Below are 14150 nucleotides of genomic sequence, written 5' to 3'. Positions count from 1 at the left end.
TGTGGCGTAGATAATGCCAAGGTTGCAAGTTCAATCCCCATAAGGGACAGCTGAATTATTCCTGCATTGCAGGGGGTTGGGCTTGTGGGAATGTTCAGGGAGGCAGGATATTGTTTATTAATATCCTTCCTAACTTATTACAGGTAGGTAGCCGTGTTGATCTGATGTAGACGAAACAAAATAAAGAGAATTCCTTCCAGCAGCACCTTAAAGACCAACTAAGTTTTTATTTTGGTATGAGCTTTTGTGTGCATGCACACTTCTTCAGATACACGGAATTAGAAGTCCCCAGACGCTTATATGTAGAGAAAGGGTGGAGAGGGGTGGTGGAAATGGGTGATAGACTGACTGATAGCTGTTGACGACTGCAAACGACTGCAAATGGACTTGCATGAAAAAGCAAGGGCTGAGGATCGCTGATAAAGCAGGCTTGTTTAAGCCTCTCAATATTAGTGAGCTGGTAAGTTACCTTATATCTCTCTTAAAAGAATAATCACGCCACAATCTCATTTAAAGAATATAAAAGTAGTTTACTCACATTCTGTTCACAGTTGGATCCCAGAAGGCAGACTTAGTTACAAATATATACATATATACATATGGATCTACCCCAGAGGTTTCCAGACTGCAGCCCGCGGGCCAGAAACGGCCCGATGGACCGATTTATCCAGCCTGCGGCGACCCCCACCGCCCGCTCTTAGCAGCGTGGCGGCCCACTTCCAGGTCGCCGGAGCACCAAAAACAGCTTGTGTGCATACGCAAGCATAATTTCCAGCGCACTTCCGGGTCCGAGGAGGCCCATGCGCATGCGCGCAAGCCATTTCCGGTGCTCCGGCGACCCATAAGTGTGCCGGAAATAGCCTGTCCGCACGCGCAAGGGCACACACTCCCGCACGCTCCCCCGCCCTCTGCGGGATCGGCGCTTTGGGCACCAGCCCAAAGCGCGGTAAGTCTGGGGACCCCTGATCTACCCATATGGGGGTTAATCCCAGTGACTGCAGACTAGCAGTCGCTGCAGTTCACACAATGAAAGGAAGATGGAGAAGAAGGGGGGGAAGAGGGAGGAGGGCTGCGTGTTTTGTGCTTTTGTTACCTGCACAGGTAAGATCACGCCCACCTCTAGTCACATGCAAGAGGAAGTATGTCCCAGCCCAGGAGGAAACAGGAAGTTCCGACTGGCTGGATCAAACATCCCCTTGCAAGTCCACTCTAGGAATACAAGGAATGTTGTATTTGTCTGCTACCTATGTATCACATCCCACAGGGCTTGATGATCCTCAGGATCCCTTCCAACTCTGCAGTTCTATGATTCTGTCCTTCCTGTGTCACCAGACCTGGCAGGTATTCCTGCTGTCCATTTACATGATGCAAATAAATGGAAAATTGCTCCTGATTATAGAATTTGGGGCACCTCCATAACAGATGCTGAGTTTGTGGTGTGCACACAGCCTTGGAAGTCCAAGGCTGCTGTGTGTGTTTCCACAAGAGCAACCTTTTCTTCCAGCCTGGCGGGTTGTAGAGGGAGAGGTGTGGCGACAGTGTGTGTTCCGTGTGCAGGATGAAGAACTGTTAAAAATGAAAAGCGAGGCCTTGGAAGTTGTCCAGGTCTTTTTTTAATTAACCTGAGCAAGCCGGAGTGAAGGTTTCTAAGCCAAGCCAAAGGGATTCCTCCCCCCGCTCGCACCCTTCTATTAAGGAAAAGCCTGCAGTACCTGGCTGCCATAATTGAACAACTCTTTCATATCTGTGTTCTCTTAATGGCAAGAGCTCCAGTCCCTCTGGGATGTCACTGTCTTTCCACATTAAAAAACAAAGAAAGTGAACGTCCCTTTATTGCTTTTCTTCTTTTCATGCTTTGAATTCTAACATCACAATCAAATAATGTGCATTAACAGATACACGTGTTAATCATGTCAGCCTCAGACTGTGTACACATTACACAGTTAAAAGCCCCCCCCCAAAAAAAATCCTGGGAACTGTAGTTCACCCGTCACAGAGCTATAATTCCCAGGACCCTTTGACTGGGAATTGTACTTTAATTTTCTGGTGGGTATATTACAGCTCACAGCAGCATAGGGACCTGACTTCTATCAAGCCTGAGACTTGGTCTACCCAGCTGAAAACATCTGGTCCAGAACATCTGGAGGGGTTGGAGAAGGCTGGGGTTAGACCCAAGATTTTACAGCAGCTGTTTGTAGATCTAGGAGACCCTGCAAGTGTTTTAAAGGCGCAGGCAGGGAACATTTTTTTCAGCCTAAGGGCTGAATTAATTCATGAAGAACTTACTGCAACAGCAAAGGGAATCCGATCTAGGGATAGAGATTGCGGAGCTAGATTGGAATAATTTGTGACCTAAAAAACCACTAAACTCAGTATCCACTCGTACATGAGAAAATACATTCAAATTATTACACTGATTGCACTTGACACCATTACGGTGTAGTTATATTAATAAAAAACATCCCACCATTATGCTGGAGATGCTTCCATAGGTACAACATTTCACATGTGGTGGATGTCTGGACATATAAAGCCCTTCTGGCAGATGGTATTTACAGAAATAAGCTACCGGTATATTACGGGTCAGCATGTGGAATCCCTAGTCTGGGACTGTTAACCATTTTTAAAGAAGGGCAATTTGAGCTCTTTTTTAAAATATATATATAAAGACATAATTACTTTTCTTTTAGTAGCAGAACACCTACTGGTGGCACAGAATTGGATAAGATTGAAACATCTGTGTATCTCTTGATGGAAACAGAATGTACGGTCAATTGCCATATCAGGAAAATCAACAGAGACATGCATGGAATAATACAAATGATGTAAACCATTTTGTTGAAATATGGCATCCTTTTATAAAATACTGATAATCTTGAAGAATGGCACCCACTGAAATCACAGATTGGACTTTGGGAAACTTACCATATTTTTCCGTGCATAACCCGCCCCCTATTTTGGGGGACTAGAATTTAAGAATTTAAGAATTATTTAAGAATTATTTAAGAATTATTTAAGAATTATTTAAGAATTATTTAAGAATTATTTAAGAATTATTTAAGAATTATTTAAGAATTATTTAAGAATTTAAGAAAATGAGGTAGAGATGGCATAGAGTTGTTGAGTTTTTTTAAGGGAAGTTTCCCGCAGAGTTGTTGACCTTTTTGGGGGAAGGATTGCCCCCAAAGTTGTTGAGCTATTGAGCAGAAATGCCCAGAGTTACTGAGGTATTTTTTTGGTGGGGTGCCAAAAACAGCTCACCCGGATAACAAACGCTTCAAATCAAACGCACAGAAGAAGCAACCAATTGGCCCTGCAGCAGCCAATCCACTACAGCCCTTGCAGCAGACACCATTCTCCCAACCAATCGCCACTGACAAGCTCCAACCAATCGCCCGTCCCCCATATGCACTACTCATGTATAAGACTACCTCCACTTTTTAAACATTATTTTCGAGTAAAGATACCCTAGTCTCATACATGGAAAAGTACAGTATGGTAATTAGATTGATCTGTGCTGGAGAGGGGAAGGTGGTAAGTTGAGATGTTGTTTTTGTATCTTTACCCCCTTTTTTGTAACTTTAGTTATTTATTGGATATCAATAAAAACTATCTTATATCTATTTTATATTTTTAAAAAGTTGGGAGGCAATGGATTCAACTCTTAACCTTTGTTCAGTAAGTAGGCTGCACTCCAGTGACTGAAGTTAGAGGATTTTCTACAACACACACATACCTCTCTTCATTAAAGCAAAGAAGAAGTACTACAGTGCTCCCTCGGTTTACGGACGCAATTGGTTCTGGGGAGCCAGTCGCTCCCCAAGCAGTCCGTAAACGGAGCGCTTCTTCTGCGCATGCGCGAAGCACCAATAGAGCGCTTCTGTGCATGCACGCGCTGTGCAGATTGCTTCTGCGCATCTGCACACCGCAGAACCCAGATGTAAGCACTTTCGGGTCCGCGGCATTCGCAAACCGATCGATCACAAACTGCAGCAATCGTAAACCGAGGTACCACTGTATTAAGAGTACAAAGGCACTTTCCAGCCTGTTAAAAGGGACCACTGAGGGTGTGGCCTGGGGAGAGATGGTTCCCAGCCCTGAGGTTCCCACGATTGTCCCACCAGTGTATCATGTTGGTTCGATTTCGGCGACAATTCAGTCCCAGTTCTGTTAAGTATAATTGTTTAATTGACACTGAAATGGAAAATAACTCTGTATGTGTTTGGATGTGTATTGCTGAAGGTTTAACTTGGAAAATCCATTGAAGCTAAGAAGAGCTCTCTGGGTACCCAGTGACTTGATAATTAACTTAGGGTGTTCTCTGCTCTCTCACGTGGTGTTCAACTTTAGATCACGTGAGAGGTTTATTCATTTGCAAATCCGGCTTCATTAACATGTGACCCCCAAAATTCTGGATCCAGACCTGGAATTTCAGGGTCCCAAGTGAATGAAGCTTGCATATCTCCATTTTGAAGGGAGTTGCCTTTCTCCAGAAGAGACCTCTGATTTTAGGTCTGTTTCAATTTTGTAAGAAGATGAAACCTGTGCTGGACTTGCACATGATGCTATTCAACTATTTGGTTTTGTACCCATTTGGAACAAGTTCAGCTAGTAGAGCTTTTGAATCATATTTATGAATCGGGACCATTTTTATTGTCAAGCTGGACACTTCAGCACCCTCAGCTTCAGTAGCTCTGCGTGCGCATTGAATCATAGAATTATAGAGTTGGAAGGGACCACAAAGGTCATCTAGTCCAACCCCCTGCAATGCAGGAATCTTTTGCCCAAGGTGGGGCTTGAACCCACAACCCTGAGATTAAGAGTCTCATGCTCTACTGACTGAGCTTGTTTGTTATTTTGTCCTTTGCCTCAGGCAGCAAAATGTCTTGGACCAGCCTTGCATTCCAGTGCTTGCTGCTTTGCCCTGTCCACTGCTGGGTAATATCAGTTGATCTGGAGAAGGCCACAACATAGATGACTTTTCATGGTTACGTGCTCAGATTGAGGGTCCCTCCCATCTCTACAACGCTACGATATTCATCCCAGGGCCTTGCATACCGCCAACCCAGAGTAAAAGCTAAAATAGTACTAGTTGCATCAGAGACGTGGTATTTCCCTTTAAACAGAACTATCAACTACATCAGTACCTTGGTCCAGGTTTTCTGCCCTGAGGAGCAAATGAGACTGCAAGGCGAAGAGTGGAGGGGGAGAGGGATTTGAACCTGAAGGGCCTGATCAAAGGTGCTTTGAGCATCTGCATTCTTGTTCGCCGAAAAGCCTCAGAGTGCGCGGATATTTTGCCCCTCAGCTCAGGCTTTGAATGACAAACGTATAGAGTAACACAGCCTCCTGGGGGAATCCCGCCATTGATTGGTACCTTCCTCCAAGATGGGGAGTGAAGCTGATGCCAGTTCAGTTATCCTTTGCAATCAGGGTAATTGCAGCCAATCAGAAAAGGCTGATGGAGCAAACAGAGAGGGGGGAGGGGAAGGGACCATTCATAGTGGTGGGGGGGGGGAGAGAAGGGATCCCTGGATTGAGGAGAGGTAACCTGAGCTCCTGAGCAAGGAAGCACAGTTATGACTTAAAAGCCATCTGGAGCTTGGGGGCACAACAGAACCTCTGCTGTTCTTGGCAGATCAACGAGCAATTGGAACCGCCGAGAGAAACAGGAGGCCTTGAAGCCATTGGGCTGACCCTCGCCATTGACGGGCCCTCCCCCTCCCCCCCCCACGCTCACAATGGCAAACGTTTCCTGCCACCCGAAAAGGAGCCTGTTCTTAGAGTGATGGCAGCTTGAACTTCCCACATCTCCTGCAGATTGCGCCAACGGGGCTGGCCTGGTGGATGCCAACACCAATGGCAACCTGCTCCCAGTTTACTTCCTCCTGTGCGGAGATCTCTACTCTGCTTGGAAATGAACCACAGCCGTCCCTATGTGGCTGCAGACTTACAAGCTGCCCTGCTCATCCGAGGACAAGCTAGACGTTCGGCAATAGGCACTGGCGCTATTTGGAAGGGAAGACTCCAGGAGTAGGAAGGGTGTTTAAGCCTCGCTACTGGTTCTTTCCTCACCCAGGCCTTTTTCCCCTCAGTTGTGGTTCCCAGGTGCATTTTGCAGGGAGAAAAGCTTCTGTGGAAGTGGTGGACGGGGAGGGTTAAGCACCCTTGCTCCACCTGCTACTTCTCCCTTCAAATTGTGCTTTACCCCTCAAGCCTTGCCATTGTTCAATGGAGCACGACCTAATTCCCAGACTCCATTGTGTGCACCAAACACCTGCTTTGGCTCTTAGCTTAGCTGGACATGGACATAACACAGGTACCCAAACGGATGCCATTTTTCAAATATCCATCAGACACTTACCTTCCAAGTCCCGGACTGCAGAATCCGGGACCGGCAGCCGTGTGACACCGGAAGTTGCGTCGACGTAACTTCCGGTGTCGCTTTGCCCTTCTATGGGCACCAAAATTGTCCGCCGCCGGCTTCGAAAGTCATTTCTACACATGTCCGGAAGTGCATCGACACAACTTCCGGTGTCGCTCTGCCCATCTATGGGCACCAAAAATGTCCGCCGCCGACACCAGAAGTCTCATCTACGCACTTCCAGACATGTGTAGATGCTACTTTTGAAGCCGGCGGTGGCCATTTTTGGTGCCCATAGAAGGGCAAATCAGAAAGGAAAAAAATGGCCGTCGGCAGGAGAAAATAACGGAGAAAAACGGGAGACGAAGTAATACGGGGAACCACCGGGAAAAGGTAAGTAAAAACGGGGGTTTCCCAGGGGAAACGGGGTACTTGGCAGCTATGATCAGACATCAACTGTCTCAGACAATACAAGACTTTTGAGGTCCATGAATAGAATCTCCTGCATTTTTAAGTGCTGCTGGAAGTGCTGCTGGTGGGTGGAATTTGGATTGAGGCCACAATGCTGGCGGTGAGGGGGATAATCCTTTCGCCCTGAATTGATTTCCCAGTTAAAAATATCCCCCACCTGAAGCTACTCCTTTCCCACGGGTAAAGGGAGTACCTGTAAAACATACCTCTCCTGTGTGTTTTGCCCCTCAGGACAAATAGCTTTGGGGAGAGCAATTTTAAACCAGAAAATAATGCATGTGAGAGAGTTAGTAGCACAGGCCTGTTTTGAATACACAGGACCCGGGGGCAGCAGAGGCTGCTATTAACACTGTAAAAATGCAGAATATCCTATTCATAAGTCTCTCACATAATACCTAGCTTAGCCTTAACAAGGATTCTTCGCACATTGTGTGTGTGGGGGGGGGGGAGATGAATATAGGTAGGGTGGCCAGTTGCATGCAAACAGATACAGTATGGCTCTCAAATGTACAGTTGTACATTTGCCTGTGCATCTGGACCATGAAAGATGGGCATTGCCCAAAGTTGATGGACATTGCCATTCAAATGGTGTGTTTGTGCCATGCCGCTGCAGTTGATTATGTGGGGCTCACCTGCCCTCCCCCCCCCGCCATATTTTGTTCAAGTTGGCATCCTTGGTAGCAATGAAGAATTCCTCAGCAGGACTCCTTGAAAATAAGAAGTTCAGAAACGGATGCTGAACGAAATCATGGCAAAATCTTGAACCAGGGCATGCCAGGAACAGCACAATAGCACGAACTGTTCCTTCTTGTTATTATTTACAAAAATAGGGTGGGCTGTAAAAATATACAACTCAGATCCAAAGAGGTACGTCTTCAACACTGTCCATGAACTGTATGGTTAGGTTTTCAGATGCACCTCTGTGGGGAAGGAGTCCCACGACTTTAGGGACTGCCCCAGAGAAGGCCCATTCCTTTGCTGCTGCTGCCCTGTACCTCTGAGGGCAGCAGAACCGCCACAAGGCCCCCCTCTGCCAATCTTAACACCGGAGGCAGTCTTGCAGATATTTGTGGCCAGAGCCGTTCAGGGCTTTTAACGTGAGCACCTTGAAATGGGCTCAGAAAGAAACTGGTAACCAAAGTATCACAAAGCCAAATCCGAGTGAAGGCAGCTGCCCTCCCTCTGGTACAACCAAAGAAAGGGGGAGGGCACCAAGCAGTGATGAGGAGCACAGACAACAAAATACAGCGAAGAAGAGGTAGACAAGGTGGGGGCTTTCCTGAAAGCTTACATTGCCCCCGCTTTCTGCAATGAGTACAACATTCAGCTCAGACCCAATTATAACTGCCAGTGCTGTATAGGGCTGAATAATGGCTTCAAATTCCTAGACACTGACATCAGATTTCTGGGTCCAGGGGTGATGGAGAACCTGTGATGTTTGGCATACCTGCATGCTGGCTGTACGGCCATCATCAGGGCACATCTGAATGGGCAGCTGCTATCCATCCGCCTCAAAAGCTTCATGCCCAACTGGCAGCACAGGAAACCCTCCAAGAACCCTCTGATAATACCTTTCCTACCTGCTGCACAGGTGGGCAGGTTTTGCCAACTGCAATTGTATTTTGTCATTACCTATATAACCATGTTTTCCTTTGGTGAGGTTTTCCCCGGTGGTGCTGTCAGTATAAGACTTTGAGGCCAGATGCCTTGGCTCCCACTGGACAGAACGGGCACGAGTGTTCCCCTGCCAATGCACCAGAGCTGGCATATCACATCTTGACATAAATGAATATTAATTTCAATTAATATCCACTTAATATTAATATCCACTTAATATTAATTCACTTAGGTGAATTCAGGACCACCTAAAGAAGTGATCCCCCAAAAGACTATGTCGTACAAAAGTCTAAAACTACCTAGCTGCTTCACTCTGGACAACAGGTATAGTTTGGACTATTATTATTGCTATTTTAAGCTAGCATCAGGTCTGGACCAAGATGTCTTGTTGCTTGGAGCAAAGAACAAGATGAAGAGAAGCCTGCTAAACTGGACTTTGCATTTACCTTCAATGTTGGCGATGGGACAGTCTCCTCCACCACGACCATGAGCAATAATGCTAGCTTAGGGGCACAGGGCACACAGCTTTGTCCTCTGAGACCTTGCTGCCATTGCCTGCCAACCAGTATCACACGCCTGAGGCAGCTGCCTCACTTTGCCTAATAGTTGGGAAGGTCTTGCCCACCATTTTGGGTCATACCTTGATGACTGGCTGCATTCTGCTCCAGATGAAACACCCTCCACACAGAGATAAACACACTGTGTCAGGACAGCCTCATATGCAGTGATGGCAAAGCAGGTGCGGTCAACGTCTCCCTCCCTCCCTCCCTCCCTCTCTTGTCCCCCCGCTTGGGAGATGTTTAGCAAGAGACCTGCCCTTTTGCGCAACATGCTTCCTTTCAGTCTCGAGGCAGCAGTTGACTCTGTGGGAGTGAGCGCAAAGAGATAAATCACTCCGAGCAGAAGTGATTTAGGAGGACCCTTGGAGGACATGACTCCGCCAGAGATTTATGGAGCCCGAGGACAGAAGGGAACTGCTGCAATCGTCTCGTCTAACCTCATGCATCACGCAGGCTGGAAGGATTGTATTTCCACTCGGGATCCAATCATCCTACCCTGCCTTTAATCGGAGGGTTCAAACTGGTTGAAGTGTCCTCCCCTTTTTGTGATATCATCATTATTTATTATCAGGGGAGGCTGCAATGTCTGGGCAAATGGGGCACTGCCTTATCAACCCTGTCCAATGGGTGGCCCTGGCTGTCAGCTGGCTCCTTCCTAATCTCAGTGTTACCCCTTGTAGAATTCAGCAGGGAGGAAGAAGGGAGCAAACCTGGAATTAATTGGCTTCACTCCGTCATTGGCTCTGGTGTGGTCCATCCTTGGCTCTGGCTCCGCCTCCTGTTGGCCTCTTGCTCTGCCAGTTCCATTGAGCACCAACCAACATTGTAGCATCATCATCATCATCATCATCATCATCATCAATATAGTGTCATCACTCTAGGGTGGTCTCTTAGGCACCTCCAAAAATGAGGCCAAGAGAGGGCACAGACTTGCATTATGCTAATATGCACAGGTGTACTATAACAGGGGTCCCCAGACTTACCGCGCAGTGGGCCGGTGCCCGCCGCGCCGACCGCGCGGCGGGCTGGAGGGCAGGGGAGTGCGCGCGCAGCGGGCCGGAGGGCGGGGCAGTGCGCGCCCGTGCGCATGCGCACACACACACGGGCGGGGGGGAAACCGCCAAAAATTGCTTGTGCGCATGCGTATGGGCCTCCCCCGACCCGGAAGTGCATCGGAAATGACCTCTTCTGGGTCGGGAGAGGCCCATACGCATGCGCAAAATGGATTTTCGGCGATTTTTTGCCGATTTTTTTTATCGTCGCTGCGCCGTGCGCCGTAAGAGCGGGCGGCGGCAGCGGGCGGCGGGGGTCGTCGCGGGCCGGATTGGGAGGCCGATTGGGCCGCATCCGGCCCGGGGGCCGTAGTTTGGGGACCCCTGTACTATAACATCGTTCAGCCCGGACGCTGAGGTCCAGCTCCAAGGGCCTTCTGGAGGTTCCCTCACTGAGAGAAGTGAGGTTACAGGGCCTTCTCGGTAGTGGCGCCTGCCCTGTGGAACGCCCTCCCACCAGATTTCAAGGAAATAAACAGCTACCTGACTTTTAGAAGACATCTGAAGGCAGCCCTGTTTAGGGAAGTTTTGAATGTTTGATGTTGCATAATGTTTTTAATATTCTGTTGGAAGCCGCCCAGAGTGGCTGGGAAAACCCAGCCAGATGGGTGGGGTATAAATAAATAAATAAATAAATAAACAAATAAATAAATTATTATTACTACCACTACTACTACAAAAATACAACCCAACTCACCGCAGTGAGGTGATGGACAATTGCTTTCCTTCCTATCTTTTGTAGTTTGCAACAACAACAAAAATAGTAACCTCCTTTCAAAAAGAATGAAAAACCCAAAATTATTTGCAATTTCATAGCTCAAACACAAGCAGACAAAAAAAACCCAAGCAGACAAACCGTAAATGAAATACGAGCAAATAAGCAAAACACAATGTCGTCAAATAATTGATGGGTGATTTCAAGGCTCTTGTCTCCCTTGTTCTGGCTCTCTGAACTTAGAAAGGACAGCCCTTCGAAAAGGGGACTGTCCTGTGTGAGTTGGGCAAGTGGTTATCCTGCAGCACTGCTCGCAGTTCTTTACCAAGTAACAGAAAAAGGTCCCTGCTGCAAGGAGTTTGCAATCAAAATTTTGGCAGAGGAGCAGGAGGGGAAGGTATGGATCAGCAAAGGTGACAAGGGATGAATGTGGATGATGCATTCACCCACATCATCCCGATAGTGTCACAGTATGGACAGATCTTACTGGAGCGAATAGATGTGGAGATTCAGTAAAAAAATATGTCTTCCATGCACAGAGACCAGGAATTTGAAGCACAGAGTACTATGCTCTATCATCGGACTCAGAAGAGCCACCTGGATGGGCCTAATGCCAGCACATTCTTTGAGCATGCAAAATGATCTTCCCTGGGGGGCTTTTATGGTTTGCTTCCTGAAGGTGCTTGACAGACAGTCTTTGATGGCTGGTGACTACTAGCTGGTGAGATTTATAGCACACTCCACCTGCCAAGGAAATACTTAAACCAAGTTTTTGAATGTAGCCAGGGAAGGAGATGCATGCTTGTTCTGCAGCTAGGTGGCAAGAAGCTGCGTTAGGGATGGGAGTGGGCAAATGCCCTTGTGGCTTTGGGGGAACTGATTTTGCACTGGAAAACTTGCATATTCACTTGTTTGTTTTCAAGTGAAAGAAAACCACAAAGTTCTTCTAAGTCCTACCTTCTGTACTGCAGGAAACATCTGCCAAACATGGTCCTCAAATCTATGATTCTGAGATTAAGAGTCTTGTGCACCTTTTAAACTGTACCCCTCAATTTCTACGCTCCAGTCGTGAGTCTCATTCCACCAAGTTTCAGTGATGCCTATTAGGTCATGTTTGCCACCCTGTGTTCTAAATGCAATAAATGAACTGTTGGCATTAATCTGTCTCAGGAGACACTGGAGGAGTGCCCCTTGGGGGTGAGGTCAAGCTGTTGGAAGGTTGCAACACCTGCTGTGGCTGTAGAGACTGATAAGGGAGAGACATGTTTTGTTGCAGCTGGGGCAGATGACAGTGTCCTCTGTTGGGAAGGCTGCCAGGTCCAGGCCCAGTTTGATGCTAATGGTTCCTAAAAAGGGAGAGCAACAGGGACCCTAAAGATGCTCCTCAACTGTTAGCAGGGCCTGCATAGCAGATGGGGAAGCTCATAACCTTTGCTAGTAGGGTGAGATGCAGGTAGAATCTACACACATATAAAAAAACTTTGTGAAAATGCTTTTTAAAAAATGTTTTGGGGAAAAAATATTGAATTTGCCATAGCTCACCATCGCCATCTAGTGTCACATTTGTATAATGTACTTTGCAACACACTTAAAACGTTTTATTTGGAGCTGTATAGCTGAGTACATAGGGTATTTTTATTTGAATTAGATAAGTTATTTCTAGTAACTTTGTGCTCCACTTTCATCCTCTGCCCCCCCCCCCCGGATATATGTAAGTGGCCAACCTAGTTTGGCACTGGTCATGAAGTCCTATATGTCTGCAGTAATTTTGGAGGCCCACAGATTACATACATCTTTGTACCTGGCCACTGATGATACAGAGAGGGCAGGGGAATCTGCAACCAATCAGAGCACTCCTCTTATTCTTATTCAACATCTTCATCAATGACTTGGATGATGGGCTTGAGGGCACCTTAATCAAGTTTGCAGATGACACCAAATTGGGAGGGTGACACTTCAAATGACCTTAACAGATTAGACAACTGGGCCAAAGCAAACAAGATGAATTTTAACAAGGAGAAATGTAAAGTACTACACTTGGGACAAAAAAATGAAAGGCACAAATACAGGATGGGTGACACCTGGCTTGAGAGCAGTACATGTGAAAAGGATATAGGAGTCTTGGTAGACCACAAAGTTGACATGAGTCAGCAGTGTGATGCAGCAGCTAAAAAAGCCAATGCAATTCTGGGCTGCATCAATAGGAGTATAGCATCTAGATCAAGGGAAGTAATAGTACCACTGTATTCCGCTCTGGTCAGACCTCCATGCCAAACCCCTCCACCAACCAGAATTATTAACCAATGCCTAACCGCCAACCTAACAAGTTGTGATGATTTGCTAAGCAGTAGGCAAAAACCAATGGCAACAGCCAATCAGCCGAATGGCAAAATTCCTACTGGTCCCTTGCAAAGCAAGCGACCCCATGACAGGCAAAGCAATGTGAGGCTAAAAACCATTAGAAAAAGGCGGTGGGCGGGAGGGAGATCCGAAGCACTAACTTCTGGACGCTGAGGTTTTAAGGGTCACTTCCTGTCAGTCCAAAATCGCTACATGCTTTTTACCCCAGCAACCCCAAAGGATCCTATCACACACACACTCTCTCATCCGACACCACCCCCAACCCAGGAGATGTCTTTTAACCCTCCCGCAACCCACGCTCTCCCTGATTGGAGAACACGCTTTATGCAAATGGGCGAACTCTTCTTTTGGCACTGCAAACCCTCTTTTATGCCAACACATAACTGGCCACATAAGGATCAGTGCTTGGAGCAATGACATTGCTATTGTTATATATATAATGACATTAGAGCTTGCCCTGTGCAGCCAAAGCCAGGATACAGTGGAATGCGTCTCGGAGGTCTCAAGGCGAAAGGAGGGCATTGGAACAATCCCCAGGACTGGTTGGAAGAAGGAGAAGAAAGGGATTTGTTACGGAGTCTGCCTTCTACAGACAGTCACGCCTGAGAATGATGTACCGGCAAGGCCGGGGGGGAGGATGAAGAAGACCAGCTGGTGTGACTGGCAGCGTATTGGATCTCAAAATAATTGCATCTTCCCAAAATATGCCTGAGCCCCACGCACCGGGCAGGCACTGGTCCACGTGGGCCCATCGTGTGCTCTGCCTCTCCGCAGTTGGCTGTGTCAGAGAGCCAGAGTCCCAGAGGGACGGGAGGCTGAAATTAATTGTTTAAAAGCCACTGGCCTTTCCCAGCAAGCGAGCAAATGGAACCTCACAAAAGCAGCACTGTTCCATTTTATTGGATTGAAAACAGATGCTCGGCTGCTGCAAGTTGAGCTCCTCCTGACGCTGTCAAGGGATGGGGTGGGGGGCTGCGGATGGGGGCTGGCATGGCGGGTGGAGGAAGAGG

Source organism: Zootoca vivipara, chromosome 5, assembly GCF_965207765.1.
Source record: "Zootoca vivipara chromosome 5, rZooViv2.hap1.1, whole genome shotgun sequence".
In the NCBI taxonomy this organism is placed as follows: Eukaryota; Metazoa; Chordata; class Lepidosauria; order Squamata; family Lacertidae; genus Zootoca; species Zootoca vivipara.
This window is presented reverse-complemented; position numbering follows the sequence as displayed.